Raw genomic sequence first — 12709 nt, 5'->3', positions numbered from 1 at the left:
TGTCTATTTGTGCTGTACAGGGAGGTAGTTTTACACTCGTAGTACTTCATCTCGTGTGTGTGTGTGTTTCGTTGTATCTTTTTTCAAATGAACATTAATATTATCATTCAGGGGGAGCAAGAGGTACCCCACCAACCATAAACGTAACCACGGTGACCCAGCTTAAGGCTAAGCCGAGCAGCGAACTTCCTCATTACCTATTGGACTGCCAGATACCAGTAGCATTTATTAGCAATGATCATCACATTTTTCCCCTCATACATCCAGAACGACAGGATGTATGAAGGCAATCAACAGTGGCAGTGCATACAAAATGCAGCCATGGCGTACATCAAACGAGCGGATGAATAAATAGGACTTTTAATATAAAAGGTGAAAATGGCGTCATGGTAACATAAGGAATCCGACCTGTATTTTTTTTTCTTTTTTTTTTTTTTAGTGGTTCGCTGTTGCCGGCAGCGATGTGTGCCAATAGCCCGCTCCTCCAGACCAACAACACCTCACTATTATATAAAATTCGACGCATCTCCGACCACCCCAATCATCAAGAGTATTTCTGCAGGGATGATGCTTAAAATGGCTAACACATCCGCTGTCTAGGGCAAAGCTAAGAAACCTCATAGGGACAGTATACCAGGTCTGGATTCGTACCTTTATATCTGGTTTATTTTGGTTGACTCCGGATAGAACTATGACATTTATCACGCCCTGTCTAGACGACCAGTTGATTTATAATGAACAGAATAGTGAATGAGCTGTAATGATGCCCCGACACGGACAGACAGACAGACAGACACACACACACACACACACACACATATGTATATATGTAGAGAGAGAGAGAGAGAGAGAGAGAGAGAGAGAGAGAGAGAGAGAGAGAGAGAGAGAGAGAGAGAGAGAGATTATCAGCTGCTTGTTTTGCAAAATGAACTTATAGATCAAACCTAAAGAAACCTGTGAAAGACGTCGAAGCCTAAAGAAAGCTGTGAAAGAAGTAGGTAGCAAAGAAAACTGTGAAAGAAGTGAAAACAGCTGTAATAACGAGCAAACTGGGTGAAATCAATTTACAGATTTTTTTCACGAAGCGATCATTCCACATCATTCATATATACATGAAAAAAAAAATCTTAGATATCATCGTGCTAATTGAAAATTACTTGACATACATATCAAATCCAGAACTTGAAACTTAAAACCCACGACCAGAAAATCAACAAAGAGCAGGCAAAAACTTGAAAAGCAGCAACTCCTTCCGTCCGGGGAACCACTGTGGTTATAACTCGAGCATATGAGAGAGAGAGAGAGAGAGAGAGAGAGAGAGAGAGAGAGAGAGAGAGAGAGAGAGAGAGAGAGAGAGGCCACGTATATGCAAGTTGAGTCGAACAAATGAGAGATCATTGAGCTAACACCCATCCGTCCATGTCCTCCATCTTACGCATGGGTCAGTATACAGGGAATTAAAAAAAAAATACCCGAATGAATATAATGTATGACACGGTCTAATCTCTCTCTCTCTCTCTCTCTCTCTCTCTCTCTCTCTCTCTCTCTCTCTCTCTCTCTCTCCGGCAAAGCAAATTCTGAAAGCGCCAAGAACTGCGACTCCGTTCCAAGAAGTGAACATAATAAGCCAAGGGTAGAACCAGTGTGGTTTACTGGCACCGTCGTTATTTGTGATCCTCAACGCCACATTGCGTCTGGCGACGCCAGCGTACCTTACAGGAAAACATTTTAGCCACACCATTATAGCAAGCGACTCGCCTCCTTCTTTTCCTTTTTCTCTCTATGACATATTTTAAGATAGTGGGACGGTGGGTAACAGTAGGACAGGGCATCTACCACTGAGGAACTGGGCGTCCTTGCCCTTGACAGTCTACAGGGCTGTGGCTGAGGACCCAAGCTTTATAAAGATGAAAAAAGGGGGAGGGAAATATTTGCACGAAAGGTACATGTGTCCTCGGACGTGGACGGTGTGTCTTGCAACCCGAAGGATGCGATGCTGAGGTTCCCAAAGCTGACTGGAATGTGAGAGGAATAAATCATGCACGTAAGCACACAGAAGTGGTTGATATTTACGGAGACGACTAATTAAGATGTGTTAGATATGCGTGTGTGTGTGTGTGTGTGTGTGTGTGTGTGTGTGTGTGTGTGTGTGTGTGTGTGTGTGTGTGTGTGTGTATAAGGGGTCTTGGAGTTCCACAATGATAATATGTGCCTTACATGCCTGCCCCAGTACCCCTTTCTACTGGGGTTTCCCGCAGCGCTTAGGAACACGGGGTCAGGAAGTGCAGTGACACCGTGCGTTTGTTTTCCTAGGGTGACTGCAGCACAGCTAACAAGCAGGTGTTCAATGTCTTCTGTACAGACGTTGGATCTTGGGCTATTGGGAGTCTTGCAATATGCTGAATCGAAGTTTGTATTGTTAGAGAGAGCAGATGGCGTCCTGATCATAAAATAGAAAGTGTAACACGTACATGCCAGGGGAATGTGGTTTCTGATGTGCGTATATCTGGTTGGGTAATGATGAGACTGGGCTAGGAGGAGAGAGAGGCTATTTAGTGCTAAACGAGGCACTACAACTTAAATCTGTTTTGTCAAAGTTGTGTTTTTCCGGAGAAATGTTACAGAAAAAAGTAACTTTGATGCTGATGCTTTTCAGGCGACCTTGATGAAGGCTAGGACAGGGGTGTGTCTCACTTTAAGAATAACTGCGTAGTGGAATGAAGTATGTGATTTCAAGAGAAAGAAAGAATTAAAAAGGAGCAGCTCAGTCTGAGAAATAGGGAAGGGTGGAAGGCAAGAAGCACATGATACAAAGCCATCAGTAAAAAGAGAGTAAATGAAGATCCTGAAAGAGATTAATGAGAAGAGTAACGCGTTATTTTGGACGGATGTGACTGACAAAGATCTTACGGAAAATTGAGCATATACTGATGTTCTACACTGGTTTAAGAGTCTTCTTTCAAGAAAGGATGGAGTTCGAAAGAGGCGGAGAGAGTAGTTTAAACAACTGCTTGTAGATGGTGATGTTAGATAGAAAAAGTGTTGAACGAGGGGCTAATGTTCCTAGGTTAATATGGGAGACTAAAAGAGTTGTGAAGAAGAGGGAATAAGGACGAGGAAGACATTACAGAGGAGGAAGATTTGGAAGATCTGCCATGCGTGTCCGTTTCTCACCTTCTGTGATCTTTCCGAGGTATATTAGCCTACACTTGTCTATCTTTGCAAAATATGCAAATTTGGCATTAAGATGTATTTATCCTCACGCTTTCTCGATCGCCCAGAGATATGTCATGTTCAGTATCGTGTTACTCAAGCACAATAAGCTCATTTCTATTCATTTACACACTGCATAATTTTTTCCAAGGGCCAGTACTTTAAACGAAGAAGCCCACTGACCCTACTAGTCTTGCACCAATCCTCTCCTCCAGTGAAGCCATTCTGTTGCATCAACATTTCTAGATCGATCTCGTTTAAGTAATCCACAACCCACGTTCTTGTTTCCTTTATCAGTGACGCTGAAGGAAGAGATTATATACAATGACACTGTAAGGTGCATGATCTTCAATAGCACTGCAGAGAGAAATGATTCACAATGGCACTGCAGAGATCAATCATCCCTACTGGCACTGCAGGGGGGGGGATGATCCACAATGGTACAGCAGAGGGGGAGGATCTACACTGGCACTGCAGAGAGGGATGATGCATACTGACACTGCAGAGAGGGATGATCCACATTGGCACTGCAGAGAGGGATGATCCACATTGGCACTGCAGAGAGGGATGATACATACTGATACTGCACACATGGATGATCTACATTGGCAGAGAGGGGTGATCCAGTCTCACTGTAAGAGGGATCATCCACACTGGCGCTGCAGAGAGGGATGATACATAATGACACTGCATACATGGATGATCTACATTGGCACTGCAGAGAGAGGTGATCCAGTCTCACTGTAAGGAGGGATGATCCACACACAACCGCTGTGCACTTTGGCTTTATATTATGTGGGACATTACATTCTCTTTCTTTCACAATCTCCTCATATGATTATCCTCAATTTCTTATCCAACACATCTCCTTACACAATCAGAAAATTTGTACGTGTCATCTTTATCAGAAAGATGAATTAGATTAAATCACAAGAGATTACATCTTCTTCCTTTCTCTCTGATTTTCTTTTTCTTTTCTGTCTTGCATGTTAATATTGATGATATTTTCTCTTTGAAATAGTAGGATGGCTCTCTGTTTGGACACCTTCCTGCACTTTTATGTTCATCGGAATTGGACGGCGCACGCGCAATGCTGCCCTGAAGCATGGTTCTATGGGCGTTTTATCATTTTGACTGGTTACATGTTAGTGCAGCAGAGAGAGAGAGAGAGAGAGAGAGAGAGAGAGAGAGAGAGAGAGAGAGAGAGAGAGAGAGAGAGAGAGAGAGTGTGTGTGTGTGTGTACAAAAGAAAATGTGAATCTAGGATGAGGCGTTGGACGACTGACCTTATTCTGCCCACACTTAGACGTTAATCCTCAGATGACTCCATCACTTGTGCGGAAGAGAGAGATATGACCACTGCCTCTGAGAACATATGGCATCATCGTGGACTTCTCTCAGGACCTCATCTGTTTGTTGTCCACAGAGGCGCTCCATGTTTGATCCTCTGGGACTTGCTATTCCGACGGTGCTTAATGTGACCAAAATCAAAATAGGCAGCCAACAAATGCGAGAGCACTTCCAGGTTGTTTTCAAATCCTCCTCCACAGGAAGTAAAAAGGTTAATATAATTACTTTATAAGCCTCTCTCCTAAATCATACCTTTACGTTGATGAATAGTTTTATATTTTTTCCTTAGAATCTGTATTGTAACTATTTACTGACCCTTTCTCTTAAAGCCGAACCTTACGCTAATGAATGCACTTTCCTCTCCTCCTTCTTAAGGGAAGGAGGTACCCCCTGCGATGCGAACCATCAATCAATGCCTTGTAGACAGAACACCCTGTGGTAGGCCAGGGAAAGGTACAGCTGCTTCATGGGAACATGTTGCTGATGATGATCGCCCGACAGCACAGCGTGACACCTGAGCACCCAAGCTTGCGTTGCTGATGTGGCGATAAGAGTTGGTGGGTGCGTGCCGGGTCCGTGGACATTTAGGGAATTAAATTCTATTTCCTCATAACACGTCAGGGACACATGTTAAGACTTACCAGTTAAGTTAGCCGAGAGAGTGGCTGCCTCAAGGCGTATAATGGAGGATTCTATACAATAAATCCTGCGGGGAAAAGAGCTGCGTAATCCACACGTCTGTTCACATCTGGTGTGTGTGTGTACACTTCTAGATGGCGGAACCTCCTTAACACCAAACCCCTACTGGTCAATGTAGAGGATCGATCGCATCAATTCATCACCCATGCAGGCACCACCATCTGGCAGGTCCTCCCTTATATGTATTGCTTACACAATCATAGACACCTTCCACGTTTGACAATCATGCATAAGGTTAGAGTCCTTCACCCTTCACACATTATCCTCCCTTCCTAGGAAGGAATTATCCAGCGACAGGGGCAGCGAGACGAACATTAACTACGCCTTTAATGTCCCACACAATAGCATCACTTCAACAATTTATCCTTCATCCCCACGTTTTTCTCAGGTTTGAGGTACGTTTATACAACACGAGAATACTGAAGAAGAAAGTCAGGTCCTGTGAAAAAGGGGAAAGATTGGAAGACAAAAACAAAAAGATAAGAGAAGAATATATCTTAGGAAAATAATTAACTTTTTTCGAATTTAGAATTTTAATTCCACAGTTATGGTCATTCCAAAATTATCTTATTAGGGATTAAAGTTTAAAACATTTCGAGAAGTCGTCTTAACAAACATATCAGGTCTTCAAACAGGAGTTCCTGATACATCTACAACAATCTTAGGACAAGTACATTCGTTCATACAGTCATTGCAATAACTGATGTGATTAAGAAGCGGAAAAATTAACAACGCAGTGTTACCACATTCTAGCTTACAGAATCTTGTTTATTATATATTTCTATTAATCTCAAAAGAAAATCATGAGAAATCAGCGTACTGTTCTTGCCTTAAATTACCATATGATGTCTAATAATTTGCATACTCCTACTTTTTGATTTTTTCATGAAAATGATGGTCGTTTCCTGAAACAACTCCTTACCCTAGTTAGTATTAGTTAGTATTAGTCTCTCTCTCTCTCTCTCTCTCTCTCTCTCTCTCTCTCTCTCTCTCTCTCTCTCTCTCTCTCTCTCTCTCTCTCTCTCTCTCTCTCTCTCAAAAGGATATGAAATCTAATATTAGACAAGCAACTTTGGCTAATGTTAGAAGCATCCAATCATGTAAATGTTCACTGCAATGTTAGGCAACAACCACATAGAGTATTCACTGCGCCGTCGCCTTACCTGTGATTGTTCACTGCTTCGTCACACCGTCTGTGTTGCTAGCTGTTCACTGTGCGATCACCGTTCGTGTGGGGTTTTTTTTTATCGTCCTATTACCGTTCGTGTGGTTGTCCGATGCACTGTCAGCGTTCGTGTTCATTACACCTTCGGTATGACTGTCCTCTACAGCATTCGTGTGGTTCCTCAAGTAAGTGCCACCACACCTTCACTGTTTCGTAATATGCATTTCCGTAGCACTAAAGACAAATAGACTCAGCATCTGAAAATTACGTGTAGATAGATTCAGAACTATTTACCCAACTAGAGAGATTTCCTATTACTGTTTGTAACTTCTGAGGGAACTGCTGGAAATCACAAGAAAATAGAGATACGATTTGCCAAAAAAGATTCAAAATGAAGATTTTATAAGATATCAATCTCAGGATACAATGTCATAATGCTTCTGTGCTTGTGTTAGTATTCTAATTTTCTCAGCATCTGCTCCTTGCAGCGACAAGATATAATACGGCAATGCTGACAATTGTGTCACAATATTTGATGTCTGATCCTTCATTTTAGTATATATCTCGAAAAGTGTATGCAAATTCTTGAAGATTTATTATGCTTTGACTGCGCTAAAATCTCTGAAGAATCATGTGCATATATCATAATAATATTTAATCCACGGCGCAGCTACAGATATAATGATAAGAATTTTGTCTCCGTCTTCGAAGTGATCTCCCAGGATTGTGGACACGCCCAAGGACATTGCCGCCCCTGGGTCGTGCGCTGGATGTTCGCTGACGCATTCGGGCGCTGCCACCTCGTTGCCCCTCCCTTTTTTAGGGTCCTTGCCCTAAAGAGGCTGCAGGAGTCACTTTGTTGCTGCGGTTGATACCATCATTTAGCGCCATAATGATCGTTTAAGATCAATGGGGTCGACCAGCAAGGCCATATCTATGATCTAAACTACATTCGAGGTGATTAAGGACGGTGATTCCATGAATAATATCTTTCATTAAGGTAGTTTGTTCTGAAAATTATGTACCATAAATATGATATTAATCTCCATTCTTACATTATGCAAGTGATTAACTCATATATACATATAAATAAAATATTTTTTTGGCATTGAAGATGAGACTATTCACTGGCATATATGTAGAGCGAACAGCTTTCTTCGCCTTGATTAGGATGCAGGTGTCTGGTTAAGAGCTTTTGGAAGCAAGCCAAGATGAGGTGCAAATCAAGATACATATTCTCACCTGGAGATTGCAGTTGACATATTCACTTTAACATTGTGAATTCTAAAACAGCTATGACTAATTACCATCATGTTCTACTATTAGTTTTTCACTATCTATGTTCTCCTGTCATTAGTTCGCATTTACTATATGCTCCCCTGTCTTGTCGTGCTCATCTTTCATGATCCCTCTCTTAATATTCTCCATTTTTGTCATGTTTCATTAAGATTATGCATCACTTCTCATGTTCCACTACCATGATATTCACTGTTATCATATTTCTCTTTCACTGGACTCCAATTTTGCCATGTTCTGTTTTCATCATGATCTTTCTAGCATGACTTTCCACTGTGTTATATGTTCCTCGTTCTTATGTACTTTCGTCACCCAGACTATTAGCACCATACTTTATCATCATCATCATTTCTAGTTATCCTATATCACTGTCATCACACTCCATTGTCACTGCAATCAGTCCGCTCATTCTCATCTTTCACTATCATTCATATACCGTGATGGCTCACTACCCTCACGTCATGCTCTTAATGGCATGAATAATTCCTCACCCGTAAACTATCGTGGTAATTGTACTTTGTAACACCGCCAGAGGCATACTTTCACAAAAGGTTTTTGTGTAACACCTCCCTTGCGTTACCTTATTTGTCGGGACTGTTGCCAGTATGACTCAGACGCCGCAGATTTGCGCGTAAAAAAGTACCACGCTCTTAGGTGGACATTGTCTAGTCACTGGTAGAAAACGCCTCCCCCGTCAGATCGTCTGTGATAGGAGAGAGAGAGAGAGAGAGAGAGAGAGAGAGAGAGAGAGAGAGAGAGAGAGAGAGAGAGAGAGAGAGAGAGAGAGAGAGAGAGAGAGAGAGAGAGAGAGAGAGGAAATTCTACGGGAGTGAGTCGCGCATGGTCGCAGTGGTGTGTAGAGAAGCCACAGATGTGATTTCGTGTTGACTTGTAGAGTCTGGTTGGCGCCCGAGTGGCGGACACACGCCGAGGAATGCAAAAGCATGCAGGTCAACAAGGCCAGGCTTGGACTACTGGTCATATACCAAAAGCTGATACAAGATGAACATCGTAGCTACTCCAAAAAGGGTCGTAATTCTATCTTTAAATTCGCTCCTCGAGAGAGAATGTGGATGGTTCGGATGGTTGGGTAAAATCACTGACATTCTCTCTGTGATGTTGTGGCTATTTAAGTCCTGCTGTCCTTCGCTGCACTGGGGCCAGAGATTCGTCATGATGAGGTGAAGAGACAGATATACAGACACATAGACACACAGATAGATTAAACAGACAGAGGACGTAGCTAACTCCAATGCCAGCAATGTAGTCATGGCTCGAAACACAGCCGAATAAAGACAGCTTGTTGAATAAGTCGTGAGGAGATTTCTTTGAATATGGTATCATTTAGGACTGAGATAAGTCACAGCTTGAAAAAATAGATTAAATAAAACTCCCTGCAGCCAGTTTTTAAAGGGAACACCTGCATGATAGAGCTAAGAGAAAACATCACGAAGACACAGCTTAACTGAAGCAACAGTATAATTGGCAGAAATACTTCAACTGAGGCATAGGAAGTGCAGCTTAGTTAGAGTCACGAGGGAGATGAATTTTACAGCTTGAGTATGAAACTATGAAGACTTCTTAACTAAGACACTAGGAAATCAAACCAGAAAATTAAGAAAAATGATTAATTGTGGTACAGGAAAGACACAAGTAAAGAAATGAAGAAATGTGTAAATCAAGGTAAAAGTGAAAATGGTTATAGCACTGTAAATGCATAACTTGATGGGAACATTTCTAATATAGAGTTTAGTCGGTAGAATGAACGGCAAAGCCTCACTGAAGTATACAAGGAGAGAACAATACCATGAAGATGAAGATTAGCTCGAGATCTGACAGGACGTACCTTGAATAGAACACCGAAAAGACGAGCACCTAAACCAAAGCAAACAAAGGACAGACGCTGGTTCAACGGAGCGCCGGCCCACTAACATTTCGAGGTGGTGATACCCTTTCAGTAAATGAATTCTCAACCTGTAAAGAATGAAATCCCTCACCAAGAGTGAGAGAGCTGAATGCATTCGATAAATCGGGGAATATAAATTCACACCTGAAAAATATCAGCTAATAAAATATCTATAGTATATAATCCGAGGGAGAAAGAACTGAAGGCGTCCTGAAAACTCTAGCAAATGGGTTGAGTCTAAATATGAAGTGTTCAAGAACCTTGCGTGCTGGGGTACATGTTCCGGCTCTGATGTATGGAGGTGAAACTTTTAGCTTTCCTTGGTCCAGAAAGGTAAGAAACAAGGGTAGACCAGATGGATAACCCGCGCAATGTACCTGGGATAAGAACAGGCAAAACAAAGAAGGAAGATGTGGGGAGAATATTAAGTGTGAACGCCCCTATCAGAAAGCCTCCTGAGACATGTGGTAGATGATGGGCCAGCGATGATTGATGATGATACGACTGAAGGTACGTGATGCAGAGTTGGACGACGAGACATAGGTAGCGAATTCATTAAGGCTTTAGGGGTAGTGCGGACGAGGACGTCAGGGGGATGGATCTGTGAATATGCAACAGAAACGTTATGTGTGTGTGTGTGTGTGTGTGTGTGTGTGTGTGTGTGTGTGTGTGTTTGAAGGTGAAATTGCTAAAAGAGACGTCAGCCTCGCCTTGAACATCAACTTATCATATAGATTGATAACTAAGTAATGCTCTCAGGGTGTGTTAAGCGTTTGTACACATATGTGCATACAGAGATATGTTAACGATAAGAGTGATTGGGAACACAGCCAACCACTTATATATAGATGTATATGTATATAGTTTATATATATCTATCTATATATATATATATATATATATATATATATATATTTATATATATATATATATATATATATATATATATATATATATATATATATATATATATATATACATTATGATGATGTATATCAGTAGCCCTGAGGGAGGAAGACCTTGTGATAATCTTCAAAGACCTTTAAACATTATGTATCATTGGCTTATTTCTATTCTACTTCAAGCTATTCGAAAGCATCTTTTCTACTAGGGTGTTATGACTGACCCCTTTGTGAAAGAGAGGAACTTACAATTTTCTATCATAGTGCGGCAGGAACATGGGTGAGATTAGCGATATACGGGCTGGCTCTCGTGTGGGTAAAGAGTAACACCAAACAGCCTTAGGGCGTCCGTGCTGAAGACTTATAATTACGTGCCATAAACCTTGCCTAGTAAATAATGTATTGGATACTTCTCGCCAAGTATTGCTTCCACTTAAAGCAGGAGCTGCTCGTCTGTGGCCGAAGGACGGTAGATTATAGAGCACCAAAGTGATGGAGTAACGAGGGTATTCAATGCCTCTTCTTTATATTGCTTCATAAATATCCACACACATGTACAGGCACTTTCTGTAGTCCCTTTAAGCATAGAAGTATGAATGCTGCAGTAGTGTGAGTGGGTGCGAGAAGTATACAGCATTGGGAAAATAGAAAATCAGGATGCGCCACTGTAACTCACAAACAGTTTATCTTCTCTGGTCGTATCGGCAACAATCTCACCAAATATCACATTTACATATCCGACTTTGTAAAAAAAGAAGGTTTATTCACTGCATTCATTATGGGCTGACACATGAAAAATAGAATATGAATTCGGTTGAAGTGTATTACAATAAATTTTTTACCAGGAAACAGGGACACATATTTTTGAACTGCATTCAAAAGATAAGGTCTACGTCCATAATTAATGATCAGTATTGTTGGACAACACAACAGCTAAGTATATCAGTACGCTACTCTGAGCTATATACACTTAGAAATGAGCGTTTGGATCTATCCCAGAATAGGTTGTCTTCAAATAGAAGCAATTATCTTTTAAGGAGGTTAAAAATACCAAGTGCAACATGGGAAAGAAAGAGAGATAAGAGAAAGGTCCCACCGGCCTAAGTTCAGTTATCAGGGAATCTTCACAAAAACATATGAGACTCAGGACAAGCATTAAGATATGCTGGGATCGAATAGTTGATTCGAAATCCAGCAAACTTTCGGGTGTTGGAAGCCATGATACCAGTAATTTTCATACTTTATGAGGGGGAACTGTGGTTTAGCAATGTATATAGACTAATGAGTTTATTGAATTATCTTATTGTATGCCTGGGATAGATAAAATTTTTTCCTGCCAAAGTAAATGTTTTTTTTTAAACAATTTCTGATCTGAAGTTCGAAACACAGCAACGCTATCTAACGCTAGTGGAATGGACAGAAAACTGTTACAGCATTTCTCTTCACGGCAGTTTAAAGTGAAGACAGTTAAGTGTCACTGTCTTCACTAGCTAGCTCTGCTGCGCCCGAGTCCCAGTTTCTTCTCCTTGTTGTTATTGTGGTCATTAAGATATCGTCTTCACACACAATCCTCAGTGCTATCTTGAGGTCTCTAAAACCTTAATACTGTTGGGAAAGACTTCCTCTATCTTTACCTGTTCTACATAACACTATCGCATTAAATATGATAGAAATTTCTCACTCTTTCCCTATTCTTCGCTATTCCACAATTTCGTTTCAATAAATTTGTAATTGTACTCTTATTTTGTAAACTTTTCTTTAAATTTGCTGTAGTAAAGATAGCTAATCATGGACGACTCTTTTATCTAATATTTACTCTATTTTCCTATATATTTATTCTACATCATCCATAGTTACATTTCATCACAAATCTAACGTCTTAAAAGCTACATCAGCTCAAAATAATCCTAAGATAAGTGTTCTTATGTGGGATGCATGTTCCTTCCTCTTCTAGATTCCAGTGATTGGCCTCTGTCTTCATCAGTCACTGTGCCAGCACGACTTTAAAGACTTTCAACTTGCTTACATCCACTCTCTGGCTCATAGGTATAGTGCACCGAAAATGGAAGCTACCAGCTATAGTGTCCATGATATATGCATCATTCAGAAGAACAAAGTGTGAAGAAAACAGTCCTTTGTAAAGTGGATAAAAAATTACCTTTGATCTAAGATAATGTT

Source organism: Panulirus ornatus, chromosome 69 (genome assembly GCF_036320965.1).
Source record: "Panulirus ornatus isolate Po-2019 chromosome 69, ASM3632096v1, whole genome shotgun sequence".
Lineage (NCBI taxonomy): Eukaryota > Metazoa > Arthropoda > Malacostraca > Decapoda > Palinuridae > Panulirus > Panulirus ornatus.
This window is presented reverse-complemented; position numbering follows the sequence as displayed.